The sequence below is a fragment of the Sciurus vulgaris genome (assembly GCF_902686455.1).
Source record: "Sciurus vulgaris genome assembly, chromosome: X".
Classification (NCBI taxonomy): domain Eukaryota; kingdom Metazoa; phylum Chordata; class Mammalia; order Rodentia; family Sciuridae; genus Sciurus; species Sciurus vulgaris.
In genome coordinates this window covers 25,488,688-25,511,513 of record NC_136471.1, presented here as the reverse complement: position 1 = coordinate 25,511,513, position 22,826 = coordinate 25,488,688, and positions in this window count along the sequence as shown.

Genomic DNA, 22,826 nt, shown 5'->3' with positions numbered 1-22,826 from the left:
TAGGCACCTGACTGTGAGCAATCTGCACTCAAAATGGCGTCCATTTGCTGGAAGACTGCAGGTCATGACAGCAGACAAATGGGGTAAACAGCAGGGAATTGATAAGCAGCAAAAACTGCCTCACGAAGAAACAGATATCCTCTGCTTGAAACAGGAGTTACGGAGCAACAAGAAATGCAGCCTCCCTCTAGTCTGCCTGCCATCTTGAATCTCCCAGACTTACTCTTTTAAAAACTGATTCTCATGAAAACTAAACCACTCCTAGAGAACAATATTAATCCATTTGAATGGTGGTGCCCCCAAGGCCTAATTATCTTTCAGTAGGACCCACCTCCTTAAGAATTTCACCATCTCAGCACTCCTACACTTGGAACTAAGCTTCAAGGGCATGAAGTTTCATGGGACACGCTCAAACCGTATTCAGTCCCTAGCAATCACACATTAAATAAACAATGTGCTGTATTTTTTTTATTTCATTGCATTGCCACTATCTAGGAAGAGATGGCTTATGTAAACAGTATGTAAAATAAGGGATCTTGGATTTTTTTTTTCTTATTTGACTTTGCCAGTTTAATCTAGAATAAATACAAAAACTCAGATTACATAGCCTTTCATCATTCAATCATTCATTTACTCACTCATCAAATACTTTCCTATAAGTTCCCATGGGTAAGAAAAGACAGATGGAGAAAAGAAATTAATACATTTTGAGTTCACAGTACCTAAGAACACTGTGCTAAATTCCTTCTGTATATGATGATTACTGTTTTCACTTAATGGTATTCTTCAGTTCCATTCATTTTGCTTCAAATGGCAAGATTTCACTCTTCTTTATGGTTAAATGATATTCTACTGGATAGAATATATATAATGTGTGTGTTTGTATAAATATATATGACAATTTTTAACATATAGTTCAAGAAAATAATATTTAAAATACTATTATTTCCAATCCATAAACAAAGGAAGATAGCACAAAAGTTTTTCCTGCATACATATATGAAGACCCAACCTAAAGTATTTCAATTAATATGTACAAGAGACTACATGAAGAGGTTAGGCATGATTTTTAAGGAACTTTGACCTAATAGGGAGGTTAGACTAGTCCCTAAAAAATAGAAAATGGAAAAAAAATGTGCTTTCAATGCAATATAAAACATGACAAAATTGTTACATATCTGGTTAATGAGGCTAACTAGAGAGCGTTGACTTAATAATATGTTGCTTTTAGTAAACTGTATGGTATTTTTCATGATGATGATTTTTGTCATCTTTTATTTTCCCAGTATAGGCTTGTGGGAGAAGGTTGAGACTTTGATAAGGTTTAAGGGTGAGATGAAATCTTATTTTCGTGTTATTTCTTTACAGATACATTAATACGTTAAATTGAAATTGAAATCTTTATGAACTCTCTCCACCCATAATATATATGTAATTCTCAAACTTAACTTCTTTAAAGTAGTTTTTAGTTGTAGATGGACACAATTCCTTTATTTTATTAATTTTTTTATGTGTTGCTGAGTATCAAACCCAGTCCCTCACATGTGCTAGGTAAGTGCTCTACCACTGAGTCACAACCCAACCCCTTTATTAAGTTTTTAAGCCATGTTTATGAATACAAAATTAACACAAAGGAAGAGCATAATTCTTCATCTTTATTTGAGGCATGTACTAAAATACCTGGTGCTCCTTGAGGTTCTCCACACTTTACATCTAGTCACAGTAAACTATATCTGTCAATGGTTTGAAAAACTAAGTGTCATCTCATAATTCTATTTCTGATACCTATTGATAGAAGTATACTTTCTGTTCCTAAATAAGGAAATTTAAATTTTTAAGTACATGCAAATTGTGTATAGATATTTTACAATCTAATGTTTGTGGATGATGGATTTATTCAAAAAAATCAAAGTTAGGAATCACATATTATGGGGTGATTTCGGACAAAGCAGATTACTTTTTGGCATTTTCTAATGAGAAAAATCATTAGAAACTCACAATGAGGTAAATACATAATAAAATATTAGTATCATTCCTTCCTTCTCTAGTTTTAAGGGTAAAATGATAAAATTAAAATCCTCATGAAATTTGTTTCTAAGAAATCTACAGCAATGTGATAAACAGTATGACTTTCAGGAAAAATATTCTATATTCACTTCTTTCAAATGAACAAAAGTAAGAAAATAAACATATACACAAACACACACCAAAAAAAACCTAAGTGGCAGTGATTATATATAAAATGTGAAAATGTTACTCTAACCACATCTGAATGTTTAAATTTTATTTATGGCAAATTCGCATTTCCATAAAATCTTGCAATAGCATAGATTCCTGAAATATAAATCTACATGTAATTTACATACACAAACATATATTGTTTCAATGGAAACAATAGGATAAAATTGGATTATAAACAAGCTAGCTGCTAAAGAGTAGCTCATTTACCAATCATGTACAGTAATAGATCGAGTACAAAGAAATACTAGGATACCAGGGACATAACACTGACACAAGCTTAGATATTTGAGTGCTGGTTCTACTGAAAAGGAGATGAACTTGATTATCATTAAGATACTACCAAAATACATGATTTCGGACTCAATCCAACATGGCAGAGTATAGGGAGGCTGCGTTCCTTGCCACTCCATAACTGGGGTTTCAAGCAAAGGAAAATATGTTTCTCTGTGAGGCAGTCTTTGCTACTAATTGATCCTCTGCTGTTACCCAATATCTCCACCATGATCACCCAGTGTCTGCCAGCATATCTCCTAATTTTTGAGGGCAGATCACTTACTGACTGCTGCCTATCATCTGATGTTTGCCTGTTTCCCTTCCTTTTGCCTGCCAATCACCTGCTTTTCTCCTACCCATCACCCACTGCCCTAGGTCCACCTGCAGACTACCCACAGGCCACCAGCCAATTGTCTGATGTCCCCTGTTGCCTGAAACTCCACTGTTAGTTCCCACAGGTTTGGTTACACATATCCTGTCATTTTGGAGCAATAACCAAGAACTGCAGGACCCCTGGACCAAATGACCATGCCCCACTTGCAGGAACCCTCAGTCTGACACACCACACCCCACCTCCAGGACCCCTGTCACGACTAACTGCACCCCACCTCAAGGACCCCCTGGCCTGACAGGCTGAACCCCATGTCGACTTGGTGCCCATGCCCTGTGCTTCAGCTCCTGTGCCCTGTGCTGCAGCTCCACATTTGCCAACACATTTGGAAGTCAATGTAGCCATCTTGGATTATGCTAGAAGCAGAAGATGCCATCTTTAGGTGGGGCAAATCCCATCCTGAGATGCCTGCTGGAGATCAGAAGCTCGTTGTCAGGTACCTCTCATGTATCAGACTACTGAAGACTGGGAGGTTTCAATAGAATATGACTTATAATGTAGATTTTTTAAATTTTTCTTTTTTCTTCTTTTTGAAAAATTTTAAGTTTTTATTTCTTTATTTTTCTCACTCTATATTCCTCTTACTTATCTGTTTCCTCAGAGTTGCTTTCTTCCTTTTCTCATGTTAACAACCAACTTCTTTTGATTCTGCTTTCACTCTTCCTACAATCTAGTACTTCTATATACTCTTTTCTTATCCCATTTACTGTTATGTTCTATACCCTTCCCCATCCTCTTTTTCCACTATTAGAAACTATAGACCTCATTGCAAATCTACTGGTTATACTGTATATAGTAATCAAACTCATCCTCTCTGTTTATTATGAAAATACTGTTAATTTCGTCATAGGGGCTATTGGGTTGAGGGTTGCATATTGTCTGTACAGGTGTTGCTAATATTGATCCCCCTTTAAATAAGAGGTTTTGGATACCTGCAGGGTTACTATAAGCCTGTAGGGGGGAAACTGCAATATGTCATATCTACACTGCTACAGGGGAAGATACATGAACAACATGAAAAAACAAGGGAAGAAAGTGTTCCAAACAAACTAAGATTCTATATTACTAGAACCCAATGACAATATGGTAAAAGAAATATCAGAAAAGGAGTTCAGAATATACATATTTAAAATGATTCATGAGGCAAAGGATGAGATGAGTGAGGAAATGCAGGTAATGAATGATCACTCCACTAAACTGTTAAAAGAGCAACTACAGGAAACAAAAGATAATTTCAACAAAGAGATAGAGATTCTGGAAAAAAAAAACCAGAAATTCTTGAAATGAAGGAAACAAAAAAAACAAGTTAAAAAGTCAGTGGATGGATTACATTTATTGATTTCCACATGTTGAACCAACCTTGCATCCCTGGGGTAAACCCCACTTGATCGTGGTGCACTATCTTCTTAATATGTTTTTGTATGCGATTTACCAGAATTTTGTTAAGAATTTTTGCATCTATATTCATCAGAGATATTGGTCTAAAATTTTCTTTCCTTGATGTGTCTTTGTCTGGTTTAGGTATGAGGGTGATACTAGCTTCATAGAATGAGTTTGGAAGTGTTCCCTCCTTTTCTATTTCCTGGAATACTTTGAGGAGTATTGGAATGAGTTCTTCTTTGAAGGTCTTGTAGAACTTGGCAGAGAATCCATCTGGTTCTGGGATTTTCCTGGTTGGTAGACTTTTGATGGCTTCTATTTCATTGCTTGAAATTGATCTGTTTAAATTGTGTATGTACTCTTGGTTCAGTTTGGGAGGAGCATATGTCTCTAGAAATTTGTCAATGTCTTTGATATTTTCTATTTTGTTGGAGTATAGATTTTCAAAGTAGTTTCTCATTATGTTATGTATTTCAGTGGTGTCTGTCATGAAATTTCCTTTTTCATCATGAATTTTAGTAATTCAACTTTTCTCTCTCCTTCTCTTTGTTAGTGTGGCTAAGGGTTTGTCTATTTTGTTTACTTTTTCAAAGAATCAACTTTTTGATTTGTCAATTTTTTGATTGGTTTCTTTTGTTTCAATTTCATAGATTTCAGCTCTGATTTTAATTATTTCCTGTCTTCTACTACTTTTGGTGTTGTTCTGTTCTTTTTCAAGGGCTTTGAGATTTAATGTTAGGTCATTTAGTTGTTGACTTTTTATTCTTTTCTTGAATGTGCTCCATACAATGAATTTTCCTTTCAGTACTGCTTTCATACTACCCCAGAGACTTTGATATGTTGTATTGTCATTCTCATTTATCTCTAAGAATTTTTTTATCTCTTCCCTGATGTTTTTTGTTATCCATGCTTCATTCAGTAGCATATCATTTAGTCTCCAGGTGTTGGAGTAATTTGTTTTTTTTTTTTTTGTCATTGACTTCTAATTTCATTTCATTATGATCTGATAGAATACAAGGTAGTATCTCTATTTGTTTTTTTTGCATTTACTAAGGGCTGCTTTGTGGCATAACATATGGTCTATTTTAGAGAAGGACTCATGTGCTGCTGAGAAGAAAGTGTATTCACTCATTCATGGATGGAATATTCTATATATGTCTGTTAAATCTAAGTAATTGATTGTGTTATTGAGTTCTATGATTTCTTTGTTTAGTTTTTGTTTGGAAGATCTACCCAGTGGTGGTAGCAGTATGTTAAAGTCACTCAGAATTATTGAGTTGTTGTCTATTTGATTCCTGGAATTGAGAAGGATTTGTTTGATGTACATGAATGAGCCATTGTTTGGGGCATAAATATTTACAATCATTATGCCTTCCTGATTTATGGTTCCCTTAAGCAGTATGAAATGTCCATCTTTATTCCTTCTGACTAACTTTGGTTTGAATTCCACTTTATCTGAAATAAGGATGGAAACCTCCACTTTTTTACTGAGTCTGGGTGTGTGGTATGTTTTTTTCTTTACCACCTTTTCACCTTTAGTCTATGGATGTCCTTTTCTATGAGATGAGTCTCTTGAAGGAAGAATATTGTTGGGTCTTTCTTTTTAATCCAATCTGCCATTTTATGTCTTTTGATTGATGAGTTTAGGCCATTAATGTTCAGGGTTATTATTGAGATATGATTTGTATCCCAGTCATTTGGGCTTATTTTTGTTTGTTTACTTGGTTTCTCCTTTGATTGGTTTTTCCTTTAAGGTAGTTCCTCCCTTTCCTGACCTACATTGTTGTTTTTCATTTCCTCCTCATAGAATATTTTGCTGAAAATATTCTGTGGTACAGGCTATTTGTAAATTCTTTTAACTTTTGTTTATCATGGAAGGATTTTATTTCATCTTTAAATCTGAAGGTCAATTTTGGTGGGCATAGAATTCTTGGTTGGCAACCATGTTCTTCCAGAGCTGAAATGTGTTGTTCTAGGCCCTTCTGGCTTTTAGGATCTGGTCTGAGAAATCTGCTTATATCCGTATTGACTTCCCCATAGATTAATCTGATGCTTTTCTCTCATAGCCTTCAAAATTCTATATTTTGTATTATAGGCATTTTCATTATAATGTGCCTTAGTGTGGATCTGTTGTGATTTTGTGCATTTGGTGTTCTGTAAGCCTCTTGTATTTGATTTTCCATTTAATTCTTCAGGTGTGGGAAATTTTCTGATATTATTTCAATTAATAGGTTCTTAATTCCTTTGGTTAGTATCCCTGTGCCTTGCTCAATCCTGGTAACTCTTAAATTTGGTCTTTTCATGATATCCCATATTTTTTGGAGTTTCCATTCATGATTTCTTACCATCATCTCGGTTTAATCAACTTTATTTTCAAGATTAAATATTTTGTCTTCATTGTCTGAGGTTCTGTCTTTCAAGTGATCTAGTCTTTTGGTGATGTTTTCCACTGAGTTTTTATTTGGGTTATTGTTTCCTTCATTTCAAGGATTTCTGTTTGTTTTTTTTTTTTTAAGAATCTCTCTCTTTTTGTTGAAACAATCTTTTGCTTCCTGCAGTCACTCTTTCAACTGTTTATTGGAGTGATCATTCATTGCCTGCATTTGTTCTCTTATGTCATCCTTTGCTGCATGAATCATTTTAATTATGTGTATTCTGAACTCCTTTTCTGACATTTCTTCTACCATGCTGTCACTGGATTTTATTAATATAGAATATAGGTTTGTTTGGATCATTTTGTTCCCTTGTTTTTTTATGTTCATGTATCTTTCTCTCTAGCAGTGCAGATCTGGGGTATTGCAGTTTCCCCTCTATATGCTTATAGTGCCCCTATAGGTTTCCAAAACCTTTTCTTTAAGGGGGAGATCAATATTATCAGCACTCAGTACAGACAATATGTAGCCCTAAACCAAATAGCCCCTATGAAGATGTTAACAATATTGTCATAATAAACAGAATTAGTTCAATTATTATCTTCATTATAACAAATAGATTTGCAATAAGGTCTGCAGTTTCTAATGGAGGAGAAATAGGATGGGGAGGGATGTAGGATGTAACAGTTAATGGGATAAGAAAAGAGTATATAGAAGTTCTAGATTGTAGAAAGACTGAATGTGTAATCAAAAGAAGTTGTTTTTTAGCATGAGAAAAAGGAGAAGGAGACTCTGAGGCAACAGGTAAACAAAAGGGAAACAGAGCAAGAAAAGTAAAGAAATAAAAACTTAAAATTTTTCAAAACAGAGGAAAAAATAATTCTACACTATAATAGTTATATAGTATTCAAACCTGCCAGTCTTCAGTAGCCTGATGCATGAGAGGTACCTGACAATGAGCTTCCAGTCTCCAGCAGGTGTCTCAGGATGGGATTTGCCCCACCTAAAGATGGGATCTACCCCTTCTAGGATAATCCAAGATGGCTTCCAAATGTGTTGGCAAATGGGGAACTGTAGCTCAGGGTGTGCTTGGTTGGGCAGGACTCCTGGAGGCGGGGTGTGGTAGTCAGTCTGGAGATCCTCACCACAGGGAGTGGTCAGTTGGGCTGAGGGGTCCTGGAGATAGGACTCGGTCATTCTGGCCAGGGGTCCTACAGGTCCTGGCTGCCATCTCAAAATGGCGGCAGTGACTTGTAACCAAACTGCAGATACAGTGACAGTGAACTTCCAGGCAACAGCAGGCAACTGGGGATCCACTTGCTGTCTGCAGTTGGTCTGCTCAGTACCATAGGACAATCGTCAGGTGCACCTTGGGCAGTGGGTGATGTGTAGGTAAAAGGCAGGCAATGGACAGGCAAGAGGCAGGGCAGTGGCAGATGATAGATGCCAGTCAGTGAGCAATCTGCACTCAAAAAGTAATTAATATGCTGACACACTGCAGGTGATTGCAGGGGACAAATGGGGTAAACAGTAGGAGATCAATAAGCAGCAATGACTGCCTCATTGAGAAACAGATATCCTCTGCTTGAAACCCGGGTTACAGGAATGCAGCCTCCCTCTAGTCCTCCATCTTGGATCATAAGTACAGTTATCTCATACTGGACAAAGGTGCCAAAAACTTACAATGGAGAAAAGATAGGCTCTTCAACAAATAGTCCTGGCAGAACCGGAAATCCGTATGCAATAAAATGAAAGTCAACCTCTATCTCTCACCCTGTACAAAATTCAACTCAAAACGGATCAATGATCTAGGAATTAGACCTCAGACCCTTCACCAAATAGAAGAAAAAGTAGGTCTGAATCTCCATTACGTTGGCTTAGCACTAGACTTCCTTAAGAAGACCCCCATAGTGCAAGACATAAAAGCAAGAATCAATAAATGAGATAGATTCAAACTAAAAAGTTTTATCTCAGCACAGGAAACAATCAACAAAGTGAATAGAGAGTCTACAGAGTGGGAGAAAATCTCTTCCACACACACTTCACACACAGCACTCATCTCCAAAGTTTATAAAGAACTTAAAAAACTTTACACCCAAAATATAAAGAACCCAATCAATAAATGGACTAAGGAACTGGGCAGACACTTCACAGAAGAAGATATACAGGTGATCAACAAATACATGAAAAAGTGCTCATCATCCCTCGTAATTGGAGAAATGCAAATTAAAACCACCCTAAGATTTTGTCTCACTACAATTAGAATGGCTATTATTAAGAACAAAAGCAACAATAGGTGTTGGCGAGGATGTGGGGAAAAAGGTACAGTCATGCATTGCTGGTGGAGTTGCCAATTGGTGCAGCCACTCTGGAAAGCAGTATGGAGAATCCTCATAAAACTTGGAATGGAACTACCATTTGATCCAGCTATCCCACTCCTTGGTTTATACCAAAAGGTCTTAAAATCAGCATAGTACTGTGATGCAGTCACATCAGTGTTTATTGCAGCTCAATTCACAGTTGCTAGATGTGGAACCAACTGAGATGTCCTTCAACTGATGAATGGATAAAGAAACTGTGGTATATTTACACAATGGAATATTATTTAGCCATAAAGAAGAATAAAATTATGGCATTTGCTGGTAAATGGATGGAGTTGGAGAATATCATGCTACGTGAAATAAGCCAAGTCCAAAAATCCAAAGGATGTATGTTTTGTCTGATAAGTGGATGATGATACATAATGGGGGTGGGGCTGAGGAGGTAAGAGAAGAAAGGAGGAACTTTGGATTGTGTAAAGGGAAATGGGGTGGGAGGTGGTTGGAGAAGGAAATACAGTGGACTGTGACAGATAGTATTACCCTATGTACATGTATGATTACATGAATTGTTTCAATCTACATCGTATATAACCACAGAAATGAAAAGTTGTACCCCATTTGTGTACAATGAATCAAAATGTAGTCTTTAAAAAATAAAAAAAGAAGATACATGATTTTGTGTTTTAATGTCAGAAGTTACCTATGGCATTAAATATGCATTAATAGTCCTGATGATTTAGAACAAATGGTTAGGAAAAAGACAAATCTCATATATGCACTCTGAGTCATGTAGAATAAAACTGGCTTTTTAACTCCTCTGAGTTACAGTCACCTCATTGGTGTTATGATTTGGATATAAGGTGTCCAACAAAAGTTTCTTTGTTAATGCTCAAAGGTTCAGAGGTGAAATGTTTGGACTGTGAAAGCTGTAACCTAATCACTCCAACCTATTTCCAATGGACTGTGTTATAACTGTAGGCAGGGGGACATGGCTGGAGTAGGTGGCTCACTGGGGATGTGCCCTGGAAAAGTTCATTTTCCCTGTGGTCCCTTTCTCCTATCCCTCTCTCTGTCTTTTCCTGATTGCATGAATGAAACAGTGATCCTTCACCACATCCTTCTGCCATGATGTTCTACTTCATCTTGGGCCCTGACAAATGGATTTGACCAACTTATGACTAAACTTTTGCATCTGTGAGCCTCTTCTAAGTCATTCTATTTTTTAAATATTTTCTTTCAGTTGTAGGTGGACAAAATACCTTTATTTTATTTTTATGTGGTGCTGAGGATGGAACCCAGGGCCGCACACGGTAGGTGAGCACTCTACCACTAAGCCACAACACCAGCTCTCTAAGTCATTCTTGTTGGGGATTTTGGTCACAGTGACAAAATGCTGATCAACACACTTGGTAATAAAAGGCAAATAAAAAGAGCTATCTCAAATGGTCTCATTAACTTCCAGTGGGACGGAACTATGGTTTTCATGTGTTTCTAAAAAATATATGTATTTTAAACCAAATTCCCAAATGGTTATGTTAATAGTTTTAAAAGGTGGGGTTTTGGGGAGGTCATTTGAGCTACATGGGATTGTGAGGGTTTTATCTTCATGATGGGAGTGGTGTCTTTGTAAGAAAAGAAGAGGAGACCCAAGTTGATACACTTCCTCTCCTTTTCCATCTGATGGCCTCTGCCATGTTTTAATGCAGAAATAAGATCTTTCTTTGATGCAGCCCCTCAAATTTGATATAATCTTGATTTAAAAGTGTGAGAAATAAATTTATTTTTTGTACCATTTATAAATTTTCTTTGTAAATTACCCAAACTGTGGCATTGTATTATAGTGACACAAAACAGACTAAGCCAGATGATATATGTTAAACACCCAATACAGACATTGATGCAAAAATAACATTAAATATACTTAATGGGGTTTTACTCACCCATAAAGAAGAATGAAATAATGGAACTTCCTGGTAAATGAATGGAAATGGAGAACACTATGGTAAGGGAAATAAGTTGGGTTCAGAAAATCAAGGATTGAATATTTTCTCTCATATGCAGAAGCTAGAAAAAAGTAAGGGGAAGGCAAAGGGGAATCAGATATCATAAAAGTATAGGGAAGATCAGTGGAGTAGATACAAGAGAACAAGAGGGAGGGAGGAAGGAAGGGCAAGGGAAAGAAATATGGATGAAATGTAACAAAATCATATTATATACTTATATAAATGTATAAAGGGAATTACACCTTTATGTATATATAGAAAGTACCCCAATAAATAAATAAATAAAGGAGCGAAAGGAAGATCAGTAAAGTAGAAAAGGGAGAAGAGGGGGAGGAAGGAGGTGAGAAAAATTGGGGAATAGGGATTAAAATAAAATTCCTTGTATTTACAACTTGTCAAAAGGAATTCAACTATTATCTATAATTATAATGTTCTAATAAAAATAACATCATAAACACTGTTTATGAAACTGAAGCTGTGGATCCTTATGTAATTATGCTTTTACTTACATAACTATGCACACACGGTTCTACCCTAGAGATTAAGTGCTCAATAAATATTTGATAATTCAAAGAGTATTATAGCACTTGGCTATTCTCTACATCCAACTTTATCTCCAAGTAAATTGCAGCACTAGATTGCCTAGGGTTTAGTCTCACTCAGGTATTGCTAGCTGGTTAGGTAAACTTCTTAACTCCTGATTTTCAGTTTTTATCATTATATAAAATATAAACAAAATATAATAAATAATATATAAACAAAATAATAAAATATTTTTTGCTCAGGTTAAATGCCATAATGCAAGCAAAGTGCCAAGCACAGTGTAAGTTCAGAGCAAGACAAATAAACTGGTCCTAGAACAAAAGAGCTCCACACAGATAAATTATACTGGTTTATACTGGTATAGCAATAATAAATAATGATTTTGGATTGAGCATCAGTAAAATATGTGATTAAGAGTGTATTGAAAATAAAAGAATTCTGAATATGTGAAATTAGTTGGATGGAAAAGATAATATGTAAACAGGATATATGAACATACTAGAATACAGAGTACATAGTTTATAGTTATATACACCAAACAAATACTAATATATCTGTCATATTAAAAATAAAATGTCATTTTCTAATTAATTAAAATTACTTAAATTTAATTTTAATACTAATACATGCAAGATGACAACACTAAAAATGTAATTGACTTATAAGAATGTGAAATGGAAAATGTGAATTAAACGTTCACCCTTGCCCATAGACATCATTTCTAAATGCATTTAAGTGCTCTGATAAAAATCAACCTTCAAGGTGAAAATGGAAGTTAAAGCATTTTTACTTCACTTCAACCTTATCTATGAAGATCATCATTTTTTTTGTTCTAATGCATTTAACTCACATCTAAAAAGAAAGAGAATTCTTCACAATGCTACTTCAATATGATCTTGATTCCAGTTAAGTTGTGTTACCTGCACTTGTACCTATAACAGCATTACCTCTCTTTTGGGCTTTTGACTTAGAAGTCATTTTGAAAACAGAACTGTTTTTTTATCTAATCTTTTAATGTAAGGGGATATTTTTGTTGGCCATATCTAGATATTCTCTTTCCTGAGGAAAAAACTTAAAATTTCTGTGTGTTACAAAACATTGCATACAGAGTTAATTTTTCTCATAAGGTAGATATTAGGTGTTGATTAGAAATAGTTGTATAAAAAGTGAAGGGAAGTTGGAACCAGTACTGTTTATAGTGTAACATAATCCATCACTCAGTTTTCAAAAAGAAAATGTCATATTTAAGTTATAAGCTGTCAAAGTAAAGTAGGTACACCTATACTGCTCTTGGTAGTAAAGCTAAGGACATCCTAATGTTAAATCAGACCAGCAGTATTATAGAGAAATTGAATAAATTTGAATGTTCAATTAATATAATTTATAATATTAACACATTTGTAGGAAAAATTAATGAGCTCTCTATATAGACAAAAAGCATTCGTTAAAACTTAATTTCTACTTATGAAAAAGAAAAACAAAATGTCCACCTACAAAATCATAAGTAAACAAAATACTTAAGTTGAAAACATTAAAAGTCACTTACATATCTAGATCTCTTCACAGTTATCACCCATTGAATATATTTCACAATTTACTGTCTTCAGTATCTAGACAAGGATTCTTATCACCACTATTTCTTTCTGGCATTGCACTGAAAATCCTAATCAGTAATAAAAGGCAAGAAGACAAACTTATAGGAAATAAGCAGCATGTTATAATTCTGTAAATGGATGACTCAAAATATTATGGATGATGTAAACATTCAACAATTTGTCCAGTTATAGAAATCACTATACAAAATCAAATTGCATTGGTAATATGTCAAGAGCTACCAGGAAGAAAATTCAATTTTAAAAACTCATTTATAATAATGTTGACATATAAATTATACATATTAGAAAATATCCCTTTATGGAGAAATCATAAAACTTTATCAAATGATATTAAAGAAGATTTCAGTAAAATGTAATGTTATAAACTGAGTTGTGTCTTCCCCAAATTAACATGTTGAAAGTTTAATTCCCAAAGTGACTTTATTTGGAAATTGAGACTGTAAGGCATTAATTAAGTTTAAATGAGGTCATAAGGGTGAGGACATAATTCCATAGAATTAGTGTCTTTATAATAATAAGAAGAGACAACAGAGATATTTCTCTCTCTGCACAAAGACAAATAAAAAGCCATATGAGAACACAATGAGAAGTCACTCAACTGTAAGCCAGGAACAGAGATTTCACCAGAAATCAACTCTGATGCAATTCAGATAGAGAAATTTTGGCTTCGAGAAATGTGAGAAAATAACTTTATTTGATTTAAGTCATCCTGTATGTGGTATTATGTTATGGCATGCCAGTAAACTAATACAGATAAACTATAACCTGCAATAGATCTGAAGAATGCAAATTATAAAAATATCATATCTCCTTAAAATAATCTGCAGATTTGTTCTTTTCTTCAACATTAAAATTTTTTTGAGTTGTTACTATACAGTAAGCACTATTTTAGGCAGATGTGAATTGGTGGAGAAAAAGACAAATATCACTTCCCTGAAGAAGATTGCATTGTGGGTTTGTTTTTGTCTTTGTTTTTGTTTTTTGTACTGGGGATTGAACCCAGGGGTCCTAAAACACTGAGCCACATCCCTAGCCTGCTGGGATTACAGGCATGTGCCACTGTGCCCAGCTGCATTCTGGCTGCATTGCAGTTGTCAAAGTGTAGAGTCAATTATTTTAGAATAAAGAAACTAGATTTTGAAAACTTTTAAATTTGATACAAGCACAATAAAAATCTCACAAGTTATTAAGTGCACAAGGCCACTATATACGAGAAAACAAAGTATGTTATTTGAAAATTATTACTCTTCCTTGATTGGAATGGCACACACCTGTTATCCCAGTGACTCCAGAGGCTGAGGTCAAATGATTGCAGGTTTGAAGCTAGCCTGACCAATATAGTGGGACCATGTCTCAAAATAAAAAGGGCTGGGGATGTAACTCAATGGTAGACCCCACACAAGTTCAATAATCAGTATTATTTATTGTAATAAGTAAATTGCCAATATTATTTATTTTTGCAAATAAAAATGCTTTAATAAATTTAAAATGCTTTATTTCTAAAAAACAATAATGATAACCTAGATTTTAGTAAATCATAATCATTTTATGTGTGAAGGGACTTGCCTCAATGTTCATGATTGCTGACAGATCAAGTTTGCTTTAATCTCAATTTTAAAGTTGCTCTAATTTTAGCTTTAATCTCAGTGTATTTTTCCATCAGAGCTCTTGAGTAATGCACCTGGTTATGCACCTTGTTGATGGATTAATAGTCGTGTACCACCCAACCCAGGTTGTTGCTAAAGGTTGGTGTGACAGGAAGATCATTTTTTATTGATTCTTTTTAGAAATACATAATTTTGATATTCATTTTTACATAGTTATAAAACCATGGAATATAATCTGCCCTAATCCAGTCTCTAGGACCTTACCTTTCCATCTTTTCCTCTCTCCCCCTGTTCCTACTAATCTTTTATTTATTTATTTATTTATTTATTTATCTGTTTATTTATTTGTTTATTTTAGGGAGGATTATGGGGATTGAACTCAGGGGCACTTGACCACTGAGCCCCATCCCCAGCGCTATTTTGCATTTTTAATTAGAGACAGGATCTCACTGAGTTGCTTAGCTCTTTTCTTTTGCTGAGGCTGACTTCAAACCTGAGATCCTCCTGCCTCAGCCTTCTGAGCCGCTGGGATTACAGGCATGCACCACTGCACCTGGCTCTTCTGTTTATTTTTATCTTTAGTTTTTTTTTGTTGTTGTTTTAGTTAGTGTCTTTTGGATATACATGATGGTGAGAATTCATTAGGCAATTTCTTAAATTAAGATAACAATGAAATTTTCCACATCCATTGAATATACCTTTTATGAAAGATGTCTCAGTAGAATGTGTTGCAGTATTATAGTATATTCTATACCAGTGTAACATTTCAAAACAGTCATAAAACTTTCTCATGCCTTTGTCAACTGTTTATGTAAAATTCAAAATCCTTTTCTCTAATTTCAATAATGTTCATAGCATCTTTATCACAATTAGATATCATCTCAGGAAACTATGTTTTTATCTCTCCACCCATGAGAAGGAACTCCTCGATCATTCAAATTTTATCTTGAGATTATAGCAATTTAGTCATATCCTCAATCTCCTTCTAATCCTAGTTCTCTTACTACTTCCACCCCATATGCAGTAACTTCCTCCACACACATCTTGCACCCTTGAGAGTATTGGAATCAACTTCTTCCAAAGTCTTCTTAATGTTGATATTTTAACTTCCTCCCACAAATCAAAAATGTTCTTAAGGGCATCTAGGAAGGTAAACCACTTCCAGAATATTTTCAATTAACTTTGCCAAGACTTGCTGGAGGAATCACTTTATATAGCAGTTATAACCTTATGAAATGCATTTCTGAAATAATAAGACTTGAAAGTAAAAAATTACTTGCTTTTTGATCCAGGGACTGAAAATAGTTATTGTGCTAACCAGCATGAAAACAACTTTAATCTCATTGAACTTTTCCATCAGAGTTCTTGAGTGACCAGGTGCATTGTCAATGAACATTTTGAAAGAAATCCTTTTTGTTCCTCTGAGCAGTACATCTCAACATTGGCCTAAAATATTCAGGAAATAATATTACAACCAGATGTTGTATAACCCATGCTGTATTATTCCATTTATAAAACAGTGACATAGTAGTTTTGTTGCAATCCTTAAGGGCCCTAGCTTTTCAGAAAGGTGAATGAACATTGGCTTCAACTTAAAGTCATTAGTCCTGATTGTGGTAATCCAAAATAAATGCATTTGCAACACGAAAAATCATTGATCACAGATAATAGATATAATAAGAAAAAAATTGACATATTGTGAAAATTATCAAAATATGACAGAGACATGGAGTAAATGCATATGTTGAAAAAATGGCACTAATACTCTTGCTCCATACAAGGTAGTCACAAATCTTTAATTCATTAAAAAAATGAAAATCACAACAAAATGAAGTGTAACAAAAGGAGGTATGCCTGTATATGCTTTAAAAATAAAGGAATAATTTTATGAACTAAAGAAAGAGAAATATAAATGATACAGAAATTGTAACCCTTAAAAATAAAGACTGATCAGGCTAGGGTTATAGCTCAGTGTTAGAGCACTTGCCTAGCATGTGTGAGGCACTGGGTATAAATTCTTAGCACTGCATATAAATAGATAAATAAAATAAAGGTTCATGAACAAGTAAAAAATATATATATATATATAAAGACTAATCAATTTTACCATATTAAAATTAACAACCTCTCTTTATCAAAAGACATCATAAGAGAGATAAAAGGCAAGTCTTAAGCTGAATAATATTTTATAAGACATTTAACTAAGAACTTGTACTTAATGCTATATTGAAAACTTAAAAGAGTAAACAAGAAACAGTACTCTCCAGATTGACTAGCTGATATCAAAATTCACATGGAACAGAAAATGACATAGCATATCCAAAATATTCTTAGAGGAGAGCATAATCAAAGCACTTTATTCACTAGATACGAAGATACATTGTTAAGTTACAATTATTAAAGCAATGTGGATTTGTTTCAAGCGTCAACAAAATTGAACAGTAGTATAGAATGCAGATGTCAGAAACAGACTAGATAGATAAATGTGTATAGTTAATTATAAAGATTGATAGATGAAATTGTCACTGTAATGTAGGGAAACATAACATCTTCAATAAATAATTTTTGGTCATTTATTCCTCAATATGAAATATAAATGAAATTTATCCCTAATATCTCATTCAAAAGAATCTATTCCAGGTGATATATAGATATAGCATGAAAAGCAAAATACAAAAAAGGCTTTTAGAAGATAATGCAGATATTCTTCTAGGCTAGGGTTGTAGCTCAGTGTTAGAGCACTTGCCTAGCATGTGTGAGGCATTGGGTTTGATTCTTAGCACTTCTAGTTTTTGATAGAAAGAAATATATTTTTTTCAAATAACAAAAGATAAGCTAATGATACAGGAAAAAGTTTCTATTAGTGAAATTAAAATGAAGGAACCATGTTAATAAAAGGCACTGATAAGATAAAGAGAAGACAAAGACCAAACTGGGTGAAGTTTGTAGCACACATCACCCAAAAAGGACATGTATCCTTAATATTTGAAAAAATCCATAAATCAATATTAACTGGACACCTTCATGAAAAAAATAAATTCCCCAAGAGAGTAAACTTGAACGGCAAACTACTGTCTAAATAAATGTTCTGTCTCAATAGTAAATAGACAACACAAATTAAAAACAAAGGAAAATGTATCTTCACATGGCATTAGGTTCACAAAAGTCTTGAACCTAATACCACACTGTAAGAGTTTGGTGATATATTTGTTCACTGCTTCAAGGAATATCAATTGTTATATCTCCCTGGAAAATAATGCCCACTTTTCATAATGACATTGAATAAATGTATAGCATGAAATTCAGGAATTTCATTTCTATACTACAAAGTGTCTTACCCCTGTCCACCAGGAGATATGTATAAGAACATTTGTGTGTCTATTATTTCTATTGACAGATAAACAATACTGGAAATAAATGTTTAGCAACAGAAAATGGGTAAATTGTAGCATACTAATATAATAAACTATAGGTACATATTAACTGATAATTCTCACTAACACAGTTTTGTTTGTTTGTTTTTGGTACTAGTGATTGAACCCAGGGTTGCTTTACCACTCAACCATATTCCCATCCCTTTTTAATTTCTAATTTGAGAAAGGGTCTCAATAAGTTGCTGAGGTTGACTTTGAGCTTGCAATCCTCCTACCTTAGCCTCCGGAGCTGCTGGGGTTACAGGCATGCACCGATATGTCCAGCTTCACTAACATAATGTTAAGAAAAAAAGAAATAATATTTCAAAAGTCACAGGAAGAAACAAACAAAATAATTCCTTCAAATAAATTTCAACAACATGAAAAATCAGAATCTTTTAAAGGAAAACTGTGATAAAGTTAAAAAGAAAAAGGAAACAATAATAAATACAAGATTCATGATTTTGTGTATCTCTGAGTGGGCAAGAAAAGGCATGAACTGCTTGAGTGACACGACAGGGGACCTAAATATTAATGAAGTTTTTGTATTACCTTTATATTGAATGGAAGGAACATGGGTCATTGGTGCATCATGTTTTTTTATCTGAAATTCCATTTAACATTCAGTAAAACAATGAAAACAGAGCTATAGGTACAATCATTTTTGTATAAACATAAAAGGTCATATACATATATACATTTCCTGTTGAAAGAAAAATAAGTCTGTTTTTTCATTATGTTCTGCCAATGGTAAGAATTTAAAATTTTTCTGAATAGCTACATGCATTGCTGTTTTTTTAAAACCAATTGGATTATAGGTTTTTAAATTATAGGACATTTTTTAAAGCTAGATCTTCTCTACAGAAATAAAGACCGTTTTTTAAAAACAAGGCTTCACTATGTTGCCCAGACTGGTCTTTTAATTTCGATCCTCCTGCCTCAGCCTACAGAGTTGCTGAGATTACAGGAATGTGCCACCATGAAGAAATAAACAAAATAACAAAATAACTATTATTAAGAAAAAAAAAAAAAAAACCGGAAGAATCAAACAAGTCATATTTTCCTAACAAGCAGAAAACTTATGTGGAATACAAAAGTCTCAACTTTTCCTATCATTGAAATGCAAACTATTGAAAAATATACAGTGGATCAATCATGCAATAATTCTTTGATATTCTTAGATAAGTTAAACAGTTCTCCTATTGCTGGAAACGAGAACTGAATCCCAGTATCTTACTGTAAAATGTGATAGAAAGGGGGGATTCAAGATGGCGGACTAGAGGGTGGCTGCATTTCGTTTTGCTCCAGGACTCAGGACTCAAGAAGAGGAGATATAGAGAGACTTGGGACCAACTCAAAGCAGCCGGGGGAGTGTCTCCCACTGGGCAGACGTCCCGGACGGGGCAGGAGTCCCAGACGGGGCGGTAGCCCCGAAAGCAGGGATCTTTGCGAAGTAGAGCCACCGGCGAGACGCCCCTCCCCCCGCCGGACCAGTGATCGCAGACAACTGGGAGCATTGGAGAGGTGGCTGTTCACCACAGCGTTTGGACTCGGCGCAACCCACCCGGGCTCTGGGAGGCTGCCCAAAGGAGTAGGTGCTTGGTGAGCTGTTTGGACTGAAAGCGACCACCCCTGAACACAGGGGGCTGCCCAGAGGAGAAGGAGAAATATGGGCTCGGCACGTCGATTGGAATTGGAGCAGCTGCACCAGGGCTCCGGGCGGCTATCCGGAGGAGCAGCGTGGACTCAGGACTCAACAAGAGGAGATATTGAGAGACTTGGGACCAACTCAAAGCAGCCGGGTGAGTGTTTCCCACTGGGCAGGCATCCCGGAAGGGACAGGAGCCCCGAAAGCAGGGAACTTTCTGAAGTAGAGCTGCCGGCGAGACGCCCCTCTCCCCGCCGGACCAGTGATCACAGACAACTGGGAGCATTGGAGAGGTGGCTGTTCACCACAGCACTTGAACTCGGCTCAACCCACCCGGGCTCTGGGAGGCTGCCCAAAGGAGAAGGTGCTCAGTGAGCTGTTTGGACTGAAAACGACCATCCCTGAACACAGGGGGCTGCCCAGAGGAGAAGGAGAAATACAGGCTCGGCACGTCGCTTGGAATTGGAGCAGCTGCGCCAGGGCTCTGGGCGGTTATCCGGTGGAATAGCGTGGTGAGTGGTTTGGTCCCAGAGCATCTGCTCCTGAACACAGGGGGGTTGTCTGGAGAAGGAGGAGGAGCGCGGCGGGGTGCTTGGGCTCGAAGTGACTGCACCAGGGCTACGGGTGGCAGTCGGGACAAGAAGGTACACAGTGAGTTCTTGGGACTCGTGACGCACCAGATCTCTGGGTGACTGCCTGGTGGAGAAAGAGGTGGGTGGGTCACTTGGATTTAGAGCGACCGCACGGAACAACAGGTGGCTGCCGGAGGAAAAGGCGTGTGGCGGGTCACTGGGACTCAGAGCGATTGTAAGGGGCTCCAGGTGGCTGCTCAGAGGAGGGGCCGCATAGCCAGGCGAAAAGTGCAGAGCAGGGTCCTAGACGGCTTCTTGGTGGAAGAGCCCCACAGACAAACTGAGGGGCGGAGGGAAGGTTCCAGGAGTGCAGGCAGCTTCTCTGAGGAGAGGCAGCCTAAGGAGATTCGTTTGCGAAGGGTGAGGCTTCCAGGCCCAGGAGGTAGGTCCGGGTCCCTGGGAACATTGCAGAAGAAGGCTGCCCAGCCCAGGCGGTAGTTGTGAATTGAACGGAACCTCTGGGAGGAAAACCGACGAGTGAGACTTCCCCACCGGGTGACTCCTCCCTGTCGGGGGAGGTTCTCCCAAAAGGACTGTAAAATCAGAGACACAGGCCCAAACTGGTCTTGCATTAGCCCACATCCTACTTCCCTTTTGGATGACCATTCATCAGCAAGTGAAGGTACCTCTGCCCACTAGCAGGGAAAATACCCCACCGGAAGGCCACCACCCCTAGGGAGTCAGCTCCCTTGTGGAGCACTGCATTATCAACCTCCTCCAAGACTTCAGGCTACTGAAGACTAAGAGGGGATATAATAGAAATCTTCAGGGATATTATAAGACATTAGAGGAAATCTGCAATATCACAGCGGTCAACTGATACCTGAACAATATGAGAAAACAAGGAAAGAAAATGCTACAAAAAAATCTAGATGTTACATCAATGAAACCCAACAACAGCATGGCAGAAGAAATGACAGAAAGGGAGTTCAGAATGTACATAACTAAAATGCTCAGGGGAGCAAATGACGAGATGCAAGAGCAAATGCAGGCACTGAATGATCGCACCAATCGACAGTTAAAAGAGCAAATACAGGAAGCAAAAGATCATTTCAATAAAGAGTTAGAGATATTGAAAAAAAACCAAACAGAAATCCTTGAAATGAAGGAAACAATAAACCAAATTAAGAACTCCATAGAAAGCATAACCAATAGAATAGAACACCTGGAAGACAGAACATCAGACATTGAAGATAAAATATTTAACCTTGAAAACAAAGTTGAACAAACAGAGAAGATGGTAAGAAATCATGAACAGAATCTCCAAGAACTATGGGATATCATGAAGAGGCCAAATTTAAGAATTATTGGAATTGAGGAAGGCTTAGAGAAACAGACCAAAGGAATGAACAATCTATTCAATGAAATACTCTCAGAAAATTTCCCAAATCTGAAGAATGAAATGGAAGACCAAGTACAAGAGACTTATAGGACTCCAAATATACAAAATTACAACAGACCCACACCAAGGCACATTATAATGAAAATGCCCAACATACAAAATAAAGACAGAATTTTAAAGGCCACAAGAGAGAGGAATCAAATTACATTCAGGGGGAAACCAATACGGATATCAGCAGATTTTTCAATCCAGACCCTAAAAGCTAGAAGGGCCTGGAACAACATTTTTCAAGCCCTGAAAGAAAATGGATGCCAACCAAGAATCTTATACCCAGCAAAACTTACCTTCAAATTTGATGATGAAATAAAATCCTTCTATGATAAACAAAAGCTAAAAGAATTTACAAAAAGAAAGCCAGCATTACAGAACATTCTCAGCAAAATATTCCATGAGGAAGAGATGAAAAACAAAGAAGCAAATCAGCAATGGGAGGAACTATCCTAAAGTAATTGTCAAATAAAGGAAGAACCAAGTCGTCTCAAAATAAATAAATAAATAAATAAAATGAACCAAATGACCGGGAATACTAATCATATCTCAATAATAACCCTGAATATTAATGGCCTGAACTCATCAATCAAAAGACATAGACTGGCAGATTGGATCAAAAAGAAAGATCCAACAATATGTTGCCTGCAAGAGACTTACCTCGTAGAAAGAGATACCCATAGACTAAATGTGAAAGGATGGGGGAAAACATACCATGCACATGGACTCAGCAAAAAAGGTGGGGTATCCATCCTCATTTCATATAATGTGGACTTCAAGTCAAAACTAGTCAGAAGGGATAAAGAAGGACATTACATACTGCTTAAGGGAACTATAAATCAGCAAGACATAACAATCATAAACATCTATGCCCCAAACAGTGGCTCATCCATGTATGTCAAACAAATCCTTCTCAATTTGCGAAACCAAATAGACCATAACACAATAATACTAGGTGATTTTAACACGCCTCTCTCACCACTGGACAGATCTTCC